Raw genomic sequence first — 15,081 nt, 5'->3', positions numbered from 1 at the left:
CCTACCGAGATGGGAAGAGCTTAGGACATTAACCCATCAACAAATGACAGCCTCGCAGAAGGGTTTAAGTGCCAGTCTGCTGTCAGCTGGAGGGAACATTCAAGAAGAGTCTACTTGGGAGACTACTGGGAAACTAGACCACACTAGTGCTCTAGACAGAGTTAAACTTGGATACTTGGAAATAGCAGGTGTGTAGAAATCATGTCTAGCCATCACCTGGCTGCTAGGCCCTAGATAGACACTATGGACTGAAGAGAAATAGAAAAGGTGAAGGCAAGTTAGCAAAGAGTACTGGGAAAGGGCCAGGGAGAAGAGAGAAGCACGGAGTGGTACTGAGGCAGTATCCTGCTGACCTTCAGCTCATCAGCTTGCCTATGGAACACAATCAAGACCATCCGCTGTTGATGCTAACTTCCTATTTCCACACTGGAAGAGGGAAGGACAACATGAAGGTTTAGAAAGACTGCCCCACTCTCCTGACCACCTCCTCAAGTCATAGCCATCAGGGCACCCAAGCCACTCAGTTATTCAATCTGCACTAAAACTTAAAAGAGATTGACTCAATACCACCACGAGCTACCCCTCTGACATCTCCTTTTGCAGACCCTTCATGCTTAATATGCTTATACAGATTCTAGGGAAGGAGAAAGCCAGTGTGCTCTCTTACCTCCAGTAACTCAGAACACTTTCTGACACATAGAACATGCCTGGAAATATTTGCATGACAAATTTTGTTCCTGTAAGTTATTCAAGCCAAGGTCAAGCACCGTGGTTCACATGCATAATCTAAGTACTCAGGAGACTAAGACAGATGGATAGAGAGTCTGAAGCCAGCCTGGGCTACATTAGCCAGACTCTATTGAGAGGAAGGGGGAAAGAAGAGAGAGAACACACAGGGAGCAGTTAAATTAAACAAGATGCACACACACACGATTACATACATATACACACACACACACACATATATAGGTATATATATGATGTGTAGCTGAGCAGTGTAGCCAGGTATTTGTGAATTCATGCACAGGAAAGGGTCCTTTTTTCTTTCTCTGGGACTTATTTAGCAGTTTCCCTCCTTCCAGCTAACAAGACCCTAGGATCTCATCTATGTGTCCTTCGTGGGCTATTGAAGGCAATAAAAGCACCTTGTAATGTCACCATCCTATGAAGAAAGGCCCATGCTTCCTCCAGGACCCATGGAGCAGTGTGATATCATCTACAGGCTCCGTGCTCAGAAACTCTACAGCTGATTTCAGTAAAAAACTCACGATGTTTCAAATACACTTACCATTTGTATTGGGCTGTGTTCGTGTGGCTCAAAGGCTAAAGGTTGAACACATCTGAGGCACTAGGCCAATAATGGCTCAGACTTATTACTGCTACAGAGAATCCTCCCTAGCCAGGACCAGTACCATACCTACCCTATCCCTGACTGGAGAGCATCCTCATGCATCTCAAAGAAGAAACAGATCTCAGATCTCCGCAGATCTCAGCAGCCGCTAGGAAAATGCACGCCATTCTTACATCGTAAGTGGACGGAGCTTTATGTTGTCTGGATTTGTAGTTTTGTGACAGGGCTTCACTGTGTAGTCTAGGCTGGCCTGGAACTCAATACATAGCCCAAGCTGGACTTGAACTCATGATCCTCTTGCCTCTGCCTTTAGAGTGCTGGGATTATAGGGGTGTATCAGTGGCTTTATTTATGAGGAGGCTTTGAATGAAGCAGTGTGAATTGCCCATACATCAGCCTGGCCTCTGGGATGCTCGGACATAGATAGCCTGAGTGCACAGAACTTGAACTAGAACTTTTACCCCACAAGGGAAATTCTAGAAACAGTAACTTATACCACGGACTGTCTAAATGAGTGAGGGTAGACCTCAGTGCCATAAAGGAAGAGTTGTGAAGAATGGTGACTCCAACTTATGAGTGCTGGGATTACAAATGCACACGACCACAGTGTACCGCCACACCACCATGCACCGCACTTTTCTTATACTTTGCTGGGAATGGAGTCCAAGATTTTATGCACACAGGGCAAGCCTAAGCTACACCCCCATTCTGCCTCCTCATTCTCTATTTAAATGTTATGCTCTCACACATAACATAAATACATATTGGATTAACTGATGCCTAGATTAACAAATCTTATTGTTATAAATTTGGACAATAACACTTTGAACAATAACTTTGATGTAATTATCCAAAGTATTTAATTATAATTTTATGTAAGCCACAAAAACGAAAAATCTAGTGGAGACTTTTAAGGATTCCTCCCCCTCCTCCCCTTTTTTGAGACAGGGTTTATTTGTGTAGTCCTGACTGTCCTGGAACTTACTTTGTAGACCAGGCTGGACTCAAACTCACAGAGATCTGCCTGCCTCTGCCTCCTGAGTGCTGGGGTTAAAGGTGTGCACCACCACCACCCAGCAAGCTGAATACTTTTCTATGGAACTGGCTGAAAGGTGGTATTTTATTATATCCTGTAAACAACAGTGTGATCATTTTAATTAGAATGGACCCTATAAGCTCATTTATTTAAATGTCACACTGTCAAATATCAGCTTTGACACCACAGGGTAAACTGAGGCAGACAGTGAGGTATGACATTGGCAAAAGAGTCTATGCTAATAGCAAAATGCACCACCCCTACCCCTCCCACTTTCCATCCCTCACCCACTCCTTCCAGCTCCCTTCCCCTCCCACTCCACCAACCCTATCCCCCTCAACAGCACAGGTGATTTACAGGGTCAGTACTGTAGACTGAACAAAACTTAATTATCTGGGGCCAGCAGGAATGAACGGCAAAAAGCTTTGAACTCTTTTAACTCTTAAGAGGCAGGTGAGAAAGAAGAGGATGGGGAGAAAGTCACACACACACACACACACACACACACACACACTGGCACATACACATATACCCATATGTGCATGTATGCAGACATATAGATATACTGTACATACATATAGACAAACAGACATTATACATATTACGCATATACACATTTGGTGAATGGAGCAGAGCCCCAACAGCCACACTTTATTTCTTCTCTCAGCCTTTTCATACCTTTTTAGAAAAAAATTCTCTATGTGAGAAAAAAATTAGCTCATAGATAAAATGTTATGCAAAAGGGAGTTACAGATAGATGTCCATAGTAAGTTCAAAGCTGCATTTCATTCTATAAGCTCATTATAAGTTCAAAGCAACAGTTTCACAGGGCCTTGCTTTATCATAGCACACACCTATGGCCTCTCATCCTTGGACCTGACCTAGAATTAATGTTTTTCCTTTATCACATATCTGTCCCAAACCTATTTCTCTTCTTAGTACAATTTATGAAAGCTCCTTGTTTTCCTTATTTTGCACCTTTACTTACTATTCTATGAGGAAGCAGCATACTCTATTCTTGATTCTAACTTTATTATATCTTTATAGCAAAACAACTAAAACCATCTCCTTAAATTTTCTTCTTAAAATTATTTGAATCAAATTAGGAATTCCATCAAGTCATTAATTCATCTCAACAGCATTAATTCATGAAAGTTCACCTTCATGTTGATCTGCAGGAAATGTGCCCAACAGGGTGGGCTCTCACGAAGGAAGTAATCACACCAGGCTATAGGCAGTGAGGGTCTTCTGGTGTCCACTCACACTGAGACAAATAAGTGAGGAGTTTGGCAATGACAAACATGAGAAAGCACATCAGCCGCAAGAAGCAATCCCGAGACAAAGTCTCTGGGGCTGTGCTTCACCAGAGTGCACCCATTGCAGCTAAGTAAGGCGGTAGGCTGTCTCTAGGGAGCTCACTTTCCCACTGCATCTCTTCCTGTGTGGCATTCACATCCCACAGTTGGTGGAAACCTTTGGGAAGGATTAAGAGGTGTGGTCTTAGAAGAGGTGTAGCCTTGGAAGAGGTGTGGCTTTGTTGGAGAAGATTGTCACTGGGGGTGGACTTTGGGATTTCAAAAGCCCATGCCATCCATCTCTCTCTCTCGCTCTCTCTCTCTCTCTCTCTCTCTCTCTCCCTCTCTCTCTCTCTCCCTCCCTCCCTCTCCCCCTCCCTTTCCCCCTTTCTCCCTCCCTAAAACTTGTGGGTATTTAAAGCTTTCAGTTACTGCTCCAGGACCAAGTCTATCTACTTCTGGCCATGATAGTCATGAACTGACACTGAAACTGTAAGCAAACCCCCAATTAAATGCTTTCTTTTATAAGTTGCCTTACTCGAGGTATCTCTTCACACTCAGAACAGTCACTTGGGCAGACAGTTTTAAAGAGAAAAAGCAGAAAATTTGTTGATAGCTAACTCTTTAAGTCTTGCAAATGATCTCCTTCCCACCTCAACCCCTGCTCCCTCAGCAGATTGGGCTATGCTTGGATGTTTCATAAGACTTCTGTGCCATTTTACATGTTTCCTACATGAAATCGCCTACTAAAAACAGACAAACAACCCACTTGGGACAAATGAGCAGCTCTGAGAGAGACGAAGCTGACACTCAGGACTAGGAGCTGTCACTGTCCTCTCTTTCTTATCCCACACCACTTTATCTGGTACTTGCAAATGCATACTCATCCAGCAGTGGCCACAAAGAAATGCTAACCCCATGGAGAATTCCTCAAAAAGTCTGACCCAATTCATCATTTATAGAAAACAACAACAACAACTTGGTGTGGAGTTTTGTTTTTATTAAGTTTGGTTTGGTTTCTTTGAGTTGGGGTGTCATGTAGCCCAGGCTAGCCTCCAAGTCACTACTACAGCTGCAGATGGTCATGAACTCCTGATCCTCCTGCATCTGTATTCCAATTGCTAGGATTTACCTGGCTTTATCTTTTCCCCAAGACAGAGTCTCATGTAGCCTAGATTGGCCTCAAACTCATTATGTAGCCAAGGATGGCCTCAAATTCCTGATTTTCCTGCCTCTACCTTGCATATGCTGATATGACAGGCATGTATGGCCAGGGATAGAGCCCAGGGATCCCTGTTTAGGTGCTGCAGATGAAGCTGCTAAGCACACCTTCTACCACCAAGCAATATCACCAGCCAGAAAGTTCTGTGTTGATTGAAAAGGAGCCCTACATGGATCCAAAACCTCACTACTCTCTAAGAAATGACACCACCCAAGCTCACAATTCCCAATGATCCCTGACAAGCAGTTGGTGGGACTTAAAGGCTGCGCTCCAGTCCTCCGCACTTGGTGAACACACTGAGGATGGGTCAAGTTCACCCAATGATGAGGGAAGCCATGCGGCAGAAATCCCTCTCCTCCTCACAATGAAAGGGAGGTTATAGCAGCATATAGCAGCAGGTATATAAAGAAGGATCCTGGAGGTACATGGGGGGGGGGGGAGTATGGAGGCTCACTGTTAGCCTGAGGGCCTACCAGCTTGTGCTACATAAAGATACAATTGAACAAGCAGATGGCTCAGGGTCAGAAAAACCTCAACCCCACCACCCCAAGTGTCTCCTTCATCTATGACTTCTGCAAAAGATTCCATATTAGTTTTAATTTCTCATCTGATAGTTTTACCTGTACAAAAGTGGTCATGGGAACTGAGGACATAGCTTAGTTGGTAAAGTGCTTGCTAGCATGCATGAGGCCCTGGGTTCAATCCCCACTACTGCATAAAGAGGTTGTGCTGATCTAGCAAGCCCATGGATGAATTGACAAGCTGTCTTCAGCCTTCTTGGGTCCATCTTCAATCCTTCAAGGAGACTGACAGTCTCCTTGAGAGCACCACAGCCAGGAAGCCAGCCATGGACTCTCAGACCCATTCAGAAGCTATGAACACTTGATGATGAGGGATTTCCATACCCAGATGACATACAGACCCTGAAAATGGTGGTTTACATGGGAAGATGTCACTGCACAGGGTCATTTCAGCAGTTTCCTTTCCACTGAGACTTTGGCCTGAGTTTCTCTTTTTGTTTTTGTTTTTGTTTTCTGAGTATACATGATTATTTTATGTATCTGTTTCTTGGTTTGTATAAATCTTGACTCAAGCCAGTTTCAGCTAGCTTAACCAGGCCAGGACCAGATATGCAAATGGCTCCAGACACTTGCAAGACCCAGGGTAAAAGATGTCAGAGTAGATGTCAGTTTGGGGGGAATCTCCAAATGGAGAGGGACAAATCATAAATCACACTGTGCACGGGGGTCATGCAAATCGGAAGGTGACAAGTGGCAGGCCTCTAAGGAAAAATGAAGCACGAAGTCCAAGTTTAATATAAGTTATGAGAATAGGCATACAAATGTCTTTCTCCACAACTAAACTTAGCTTGCCTGTCTGTTTACAGCTAATAGACTATATTGTTTGCTAAGACTTCCAGAATTAAACTGTAGCCAGCAATAGGAACATGTTTTCTGCATGCCAGCAGTGTGATCCCTGGGGACTGGCTTTGCTCTGATTGAGGTTCCCTGGGGCAGCCTGGGCTGTGCATTGCTAGTGGCCTCTGGAAGTTTCAGATGACTCCTGGTGTTGGTAGATAAATGCCTCCAGTCTCTGTCTCCGCAGCCGTGAGGTGCTCATCTCTCTGCATGGTCTGTGCAAGCCCTGTAGTCCAGAGCTCCACTCCAGGCCCTCGTCTGGCTTCTATACTCCCACTGACAATTCAGGAGCCCTGCCAGTCTCCCTCACCTTCTTTTCTCTCCACGTGGAAATGCAGTGAGATGAGAGCATAGACGAAGTGTTCTTTTGGTTTTGTTTGTTTGTTTTGAAGCAAGGTCTCAAAGTCATTGAATAGTCATGACTAGCTTTGAATGTCTAATTCTCCTCCAACCTCCCAAGTGTGGAGATTACAGGCATATGCCACCAGACCTGGATTTTCTTTTCTTTTCTGTTTAAAAAGAATTCACTTCCCAAAGAGGCCCACATCCTCTCAGGACTAATGCTGAGGATCCCGTTTTAATATTCCCAAATATTGTTTTCCCTGTCATTGTGTCCCCATTCTTGTCAACAAGACTCAATTGGGAATCACAGGGAAAGTCAGAAGAGCAACCATCTATCTCTTCCTCCCCTTATCCCTCCCCTTGGTTCCAGCCCTGAAAATGAGGTCATCTTGGTGCATACCCACAGAACAGCATGGCTCTCTTTTGGAAATGGTCTGAATGACATTCTTGGGGGACCAACCCTTAACACAGAAGGACAAAGATTACTTTGTCCAATTTTTCTGATATGAAAAACAAATGGGGATACAAATGAAATATCAAGTGGACACACTGCATAGGTGTCTAGTTGTTATAGAGCAACCCTGACTGAGATGAGGAAAGGCAAGGTTGAAGAGGGACCCCAGCCTGCAGCTTCTGTTTCACAGGGGTGTCTGACAGCAACAATGTTCCATGATAGTCAGGGAAATGATATCTCCACCAACTACATCCAGTAAAAGTCTGGCCTGGGAACAGAGGCTGTGAAGATGCAATTAATTCAAAAACAAACTGTTGCAGTTAGGGGGAGAAAAGGGGACAGTGGCCACTGTAACTAAGAAGATATCAAACAGCTAATGCACACAAAAGGTACTCCAAGGAGCAGGTGGAGAGATGCCTCCCGATAAGGCTCGCAACAGGGATCACAAACTGAAGGTCCTCAGATGTGGGGTTTAGGGCCCTCCAGCTTTCCAGCCAACCTCGGGGCTCTGCTGATGGACTTATACACACATCTTCATTACCTCCTACTGCAGTCAATCAACCAAGGCATTACGTACCCTGGAGACATTAGAATTTACAGCGCTCTTTCATTCAACATGGAAAACACTAAGACAGCAAATTCCTCCTCAGCACCCAGCCCAAGGGCCATGGCCATCACTCCAGATCTGACCCTGCTGCGGTTCTTATCCCTTTTGTTTTGAAATTTACTTGCTGCCTAGAAACCTCTGGGTGTTGGCAACTGCTCTTTGACACTAAGTCCATTCCTGGAGGTGTCACACCAGAGAGGAGAGGCCCACACCTTGCCTTCCATTTCTTTTGTTTTTTGTTTTTGTTTTGTTTTGTTTGCTTCTTCTAAAAAAGCATGGCATGGTCTCTTGAGTAATAGTAATTGCTTAAAATCATCTTCTGACAGACGGATAGCAATACATGCTCTCCTTCTGAGGCTCTTGAGATGATGAAGGTGGGCAGGAAATGAAATATGGCTTAGCCTTTTTTTTAAATGTATTTTTTATGTATGCTTGTTTTTCCAGTCAGAATCTCACATGGACCAGATTGGCCTTGGACCTTCTCTATGTAGCCAAGGACAACCTTGAATTCCCAGTCCTCCCAAGTGCTGGATTAGAACCTTGCACTCAGATCTTTTATTTTTATGTTTTGCAATAGTGTCTCACTCTATAGCTCAGGCTGGCCTGGAGCTTGCCACATCCTTTCTGTCTTAGCCTCCTGAATGTTGGGATTACAGATGTAAGCCACTAAGCCCGGCTTGGTTTAGTTTGTTTTAATAGAAGAACATGTCAAGTTTAAATTGCTTAAGAGTTCATTCCATGAGCATGCCACTGAACACAGCGGTTTGCCTGAACTTGGCATGCACTCCAGCATGGCTCCTGTCAAGGGTTCCAGACTTTAGGGCAAGGACTATCGGGGCCACTTAAAAAGCATGAGCAATTTGGAATTGCTGAAAATAACTACTGCTCAAACTGTGCTTTTAATTTATTTGTACAAAAAAAAAAACACACACACACACAAACTATTTTCTGGGGGCTTCTTCAGTTGTACATTCTTCTATTGAAAGTTTGGGTTCACGCGAGACTTCGCCCCAGCCGATCTCCGACTTTCTTCACACCGGGCCCCGTGGTTTGCCACCGCCTTCTCGAGCCTGGCGCGCTCCGCCTCCGAGGGAGCGGGTGCGGGGTGATCGTGCGAGACCCCGCCGAGTGCCTCAGCCAGCGGCGAGCAGAAGCGGCCCGGGAGCGTGGCTGAGTGCGCCCTGTGCGCAGGCGCGGACTCCGCTCCCCGCCCCGCCCCCTCCCCCGCCTTCCCCGGGCTGCGGTCGAGGCCCGGCGTGAGGAGCAGCCCAGCGCGCCGCGGGCGGATGGAGGAAGGCGCTTCCCCGTCGCGCCTGAGCTGGTGCACAGAAGGGGCCAAGGGGCCGCGCTCTCCCCGCCAGAGCCACAGCATGGTTGACTATATTGTGGAGTATGACTATGATGCTGTACATGATGATGAGTTAACTATCCGAGTTGGGGAAATCATCAGAAATGTAAAAAAAAAAAAAAAAAAAAAAAAAAAAAACCTACAGGAAGAAGGATGGCTAGAAGGAGAACTAAATGGGAGATGAGGGATGTTCCCTGACAATTTCGTTAAGGAAATTAAGCGAGAGACAGAACCCAAGGATGACAATTTGCCCATCAAACGGGAAAGGCGAGGAAATGTAGCAAGTCTTGTACAGCGAATCAGTACATATGGACTTCCAGCCGGAGGAATTCAGCCACATCCACAAACCAAAGCTATTAAGAAGAAGACAAAAAAGCGTCAGTGTAAAGTTCTTTTTGACTACTCTCCACAAAATGAGGACGAACTGGAAATGATCGTGGGGGATGTCATTGACGTCATTGAAGAGGTAGAAGAAGGCTGGTGGAGTGGAACCCTGAACAATAAGTCGGGACTGTTTCCCTCAAACTTTGTGAAAGAATTAGAGTTCACAGAGGATGGTGAAACTCACAACGCTCAGGAGGAATCAGAAGTTCCTTTGACTGGCCCTACCTCACCGTTGCCATCTCTGGGGAATGGGAGTGAACCTGCTCCCGGATCAGTTGCACAGCCAAAGAAAATCCGAGGAATTGGATTTGGAGACATCTTTAAAGAAGGCTCTGTGAAACTTAGGACAAGAACTTCCAGTAATGAAACAGAGGAGGGGGAAAAAAAAAAGCCTTTCATCCTACAGTCACTGGGATCTAGAACTCAGAATGTGGAGGTAACAAAACCAGACATTGATGACAAGATTAAAGCTAAGGAATATTGTAGAACATTACTTCCCTATGCAGAAATCAATGAAGATGAACTTACACTTAGAGAAGGGGAGATAATCCATTTGATAAGTAAGGAGGCTGGAGAAGCAGGCTGGTGGAAGGGTGAACTGAACGGTAAAGAAGGAGTGTTTCCACATAACTTTGCTGTTCAGATAAGTGAACTAGATAAAGACTTTCCAAAACCAAAGAAACTACCTCCTCCTGTAAAAGGTCCAGCTCCAAAGCCTGACCCATAGCTGCAGAGAAGAAAGCTTTTCCTCAAAGGCTGAGGAAAAGATGAAAAATCACTGCTAGAACACAAACCTTCTAAACCAGCTGCTCCTCAAGTCCCACCCCAAAAGCCCACTCCACCCACCAAAGCCAATAACTTACTGAGGTCGCCTGGAACAGTGAACCCAAAGCGGCCAGAAAAGCCAGTCCCTCCGCCACCTCCAACAGCCAAAATTAATGGAGAAGTTTCTACAATTTCTTCAAAGATTGATACTGAGCCAGTATCAAAACCAAAGCTAGATCCTGAACAACTGCCACTTACACCAAAATCAGTAGACCTTGATGCCTTTGTAGCCAGGAACTCAAAAGAAACAGATGATGTAAATTTTGATGACATAGCTTCCTCAGAGAACTTGTTACATCTCACTGCTAATAGACCCAAGATGCCTGGAAGATGACTGCCTGGCCGTTTCAATGGTGGACATTCTCCAACCCAAAGCCCAGAAAAAACCTTGAAGCTACCAAAAGAAGATGATAGTGGCAACCTAAAGCCTTTGGAGTTTAAAAAGGATGCAAGCTACTCTTCAAAGCCATCTCTTTCAACACCTTCAAATGCTTCTTATGTAAATACAGCTGCTTTCCTAACTCCCGTTAGAACTCAAAGCTAAAGCAGAAGCAGATGATGGGGGAAAAAATTCCATGGACAAACTTAGAGCCCAGATTATTGAATTATTGTGTATTGTAGATGCACTGAAAAAGTATCATGGGGAAAGAACTGGAAAAGCTACGCAAAGAATTAGAAGAAGAGAAGGCCATGCGAAGTAATCTAGAGGTGGAAATAGCAAAGCTGAAGAAAGCTGTTCTGTTGTCTTGAGGTGGTGTGGACCCAGTGTTCCTAATGATCCATCAACTTACCTGACTTGTTAAAGACAACAGATATGGTGGTGTGATGAAGAAACAAGAGGACATAAACTGTGACATCTACCGAAAAGTTGGAGGTGACAGGTTTTTTTATATATATTTTGTTTTGCCAATATGAAAAAAAAGAAGAGGCCTTATTTCTTACTGTGCTGGGATTGCAAACATTTCTATTGTTTGCTTAAATACTACTGAATCTGTATAAAAAGGAAAAAAGTTCATAATAGTTTTTTTATTGAAACTTGTATTATTTTTAAAGAGTTCTATACTATAAATATCATAATATCTTTACAAATAAGCTGTAAGATAAACTACTTGAGAAGGACAGGCTAGCTTTATAGGAGAGTCACTGCTTTCCTGTACTACATAGGGCATGACCTTGTATACATACACTACACCACACACACACACACACACACACACACACACACACACACACTTTCCTTTTAGCTTCTTACCCAGGATTACACTGCTGTGCCTGTTTGTCTGCAGTGCTGTTTGTACATTGGGTGATAAAATAGGAGTTCCTAGTTACTAGGTTCCTCACCCATGCATATTTAATCATTAATGAAATAATAACAATAAATCCAACTTCTAGAGTGTTCTATAATGCTCACTATAGGATTCATTAAAGGAAGCTAGTTAAACTGTACTGGATTAATCTTGAGAAAATAGGAGCTTTGTTCTAAATTCATGTGGCCTAAGAAATCTAAAACTGTCATGCTAATTCTTATTTGTGTCTAGACACTGCAGCACATGTAGAATATGTAAACACCAGCCATATTGTTGTATTCTTATGCTCATTCTACAGTCTAAAATATTACTCATTTCATTATCTTGTATTTAATTCATTGTACCCTTTCTTTAATTTTCACTAATGATAATCTTAGGAAACAAACCTAAACCCAGATATTTTCAAAATTCCAGAATGAGGTTCTATATTTGGAAAGCTATTATGTAAACACTCAGGTTTTAGAGGCATAATTTATCTAATAGAACAAACTAAGTTCCTAGAGATATTTTGGACTGTTACTTAGGTAAAGTGAAAAAGAGTATTAGTAATTGACCATATTGAAAATCATTCCACAATGGATGTTGAGCCATTTATTTAGCATCACAATCAACAGTTGAACATCTTAGACTGGCCCAGCCACTATCAGGGCGGTATGGCTACAGACCAAGTGAACATAAAAATGTTGTATCTGTAGGGCGACATGTTTAAAAACACAAAGGTTAATTTTAAAAAGTGAAATGTTTTTATTTGTTAAAAAAAAAGTTAGGCTTTAAGCTTTACTTTAGAAAATGAATGTCCGATTGTAAATTATCATGCTTAAAAAAAAAACAAATACATTTTCTTTACATTTTAATCTTAAAATAGAAAAAAATTTAAAGTCAGATTTCTTGTGTTACTTCAAGTAAAATAGAGCTGAAGTAGAAAATAATAGAATGCCAGCACAAGGTTACACTTGATTAGATTCTGGGGAGAGCTAATTGTACATAGAGTGTACATTGTAGGTGTTTTGACACAGGAACTTATATCCCAGGCTGGACTTAACCTTGTGATATAGCAAAAATTGTCTTAAACTTCCGGTTTCCCTGCCTCTGCCTTCCAAGTGCTAGGATGACAGGCATGCCCAGTGTGCCTAGCCTTTTTAACCATTTCAAGTCTGAGCTCATCTAATGAGAGGTTAGTGATGACCAAACTTCTCCATTTTATTTTTAAGTAATTAGTCAAATGAAGTATTTGCTTCTTATTAATGTAATGACAGTCCTCAGATGACAGTGGCCTTACCCTAAGTATCATCTCCTGCTTTCCCCACATTCTAGAAATGATCTCCTGCATTCCCAAAGGGAGGTTTGTCTCCACCCACACTGCTGGGAGGGAAAGGTGTAATAACAGTAAAAAGTAACATACACAGTCAACAGTAGGGGAGTGACTATGCTTTCTGGACAAATGTGTAACCCATAGATACTAGTTAAAATGTAAGAAATTAGAAAAGCAGATAACTAACAGAAAAATGAATTTATGTGTTATAAACACAAGTAAGAAAAACAGAAGCACAACCCCTTATTGTATACTAAGTTTTCCTTTGCAGTTTGGCTCCTTCCTGACCCACTGTGTCACTAACCTGACCGGTGATCTCAGCTCCAGGAGCACATGTAGTTTAATGCTCGTATGCTATTTAAAGGTTCGTTTGAGCCACGTGTAGTGATGACATGCCTGAAACTTGGAGATTTGGGGAGAGAAACCATGAGTTTGAGGCCAGCCTGTGCTGCATAGGGGCCCTATATCCACAGGAAAGGAAGCAGCGTTCCTTTGGTGGCGGTGGGTATTTTTAGTCCACACAATCAGAGTAGCCATGAGTCATCTCTACACACTTTTGCCATCTCAGTCAGAGTAGAGAAGTCATACTGTCTGTTTTCTATATGTCTATTTTATGCCCTTTACAAAATAGTTCAGAAAAAAACAAACAAGCTTGAACTTAAAGGGAAAAATAATTCCTTTAAAAGAGTAGTTTGCCAGTATTTGCCCTTGATATGGGAACTTTTACTATTTCTAAAGTTAAAGTCAGAAAATGATTAATAACAACTTTACTTAGAGGTAAATCCCTCTCTCCCCAATATTAGTATAAAAGACAGCATTGAATCTGTCATTGCCAAATTATTAGTGAATGTATAGTTCAGATTTGCTGGTCTTTGAAACACAGTACTCCTAAGATTCTAGCAGGATTCCAATGTTATTTTGGTGTGTTTGTGACCACTAAGCTTGCTTCTTACTATAAAGGTATTAGCTCTATACAACTGTACAGGACTTCACAGAAAATCAGAAGATGCAAAGAGAGTGGGCCCGGTCTTAACAGAGGACTCCTTACACTCCTAACTGTGATCACAGGCAAGAAATGCGTTCCGAAGTGCTCTGTAGATTTTTTTATGAATGTTTTATGCTTGCATTTAAACTTTAAATGTATGAGCAGAATGAGACAATATTTACAATCAGAATTGAGAAGTGTTACAATTGAAAGGCCTTGTGCTGTAGCAATAAAATGACCAAGTGCAATGACTTTAATAAAATCATCTTTCAAATGTAATTAAAAAAAGAAAGAAAGGAAGGAAGGAAGGAAGGAAGGAAGGAAGGAAGGAAGGAAGAAAGAAAGAAAGAAAGAAAGAAAGAAGGAAGGAAAGAAAGAAGGAAAGAAAGAAAGAGAAAATAAAGAAAGTTTGGCCTGTGGGTTCCAAACCTGGGAGCTGAAACACTCTTCTCATAATATTTTCACAAAAACAGTCGGAGACAGAAAGTCAGGAGCCCTTCTTCCTCCTATGTACATAAGCAGCTCACATCTTGCTGTCTTTTAAACATTGACTCCTTGACATGCAGTCACAGTCAGGCATCGAGCAAGACCCCCAGGAACACCAAGGCACAGGCCCTGCCTTGGAGAAAGTCTGGTCCAGAGTAGCATAATTTGAGTCTTGCTCCTTCTCCAGACCACTGCTGGGAGTGGAGGTGAAGGGACCGTTAACTACATACTTAGCATCCCGCTATCCACGAGGAAAGCAAACAAGCCCAGTCTTGGGCCTGGAGCTATCTGCTCCTCCCTCAGGCTGACAGTTTTCACGTGGCCCCAGCACCATCTTTGCAGCCTCAGGCCATGGCTCTGTCAGAAGATGTGCATCTTGGCACAGCGAGAAAGGCCTCAGGGATGCTTTGCAGTACCAGTGTTACATCCAAGTGGGAATCAAAGGGAAAACGGGCGATTCTGTTGCAAATTAAATCATCATTGCATCCTGGTGTTCCTTCCTTTGTTTTCTGTCTGATCCAAAACTACGCAGCAGCCTTTATTTCTCTTCTGTGTTTTCTTCGCAGTGCTGAGGATCAAGAATGGGACCTGCTAAGCAGGTACTCCATCGGGAGCCCTGTAGTAATTAAATAAGTGGGAACCGGTATGCTCGTCGAGCCATTGGCTGTGGAAAGAGGGTAACAAGGAAATTAGACACTGAATGAACGTG

General features: G+C 43.0%; 1 pseudogene; it reads left to right on the top strand.

The window, feature by feature from the left end:
* Gm6475 (predicted gene 6475) lies at positions 8,984–14,163 on the top strand (annotated as a pseudogene).

This window comes from Mus musculus, chromosome 17 (genome assembly GCF_000001635.26).
Source record: "Mus musculus strain C57BL/6J chromosome 17, GRCm38.p6 C57BL/6J".
NCBI classification, from domain to species: Eukaryota; Metazoa; Chordata; class Mammalia; order Rodentia; family Muridae; genus Mus; species Mus musculus.
This window is presented reverse-complemented; position numbering and strand designations above follow the sequence as displayed.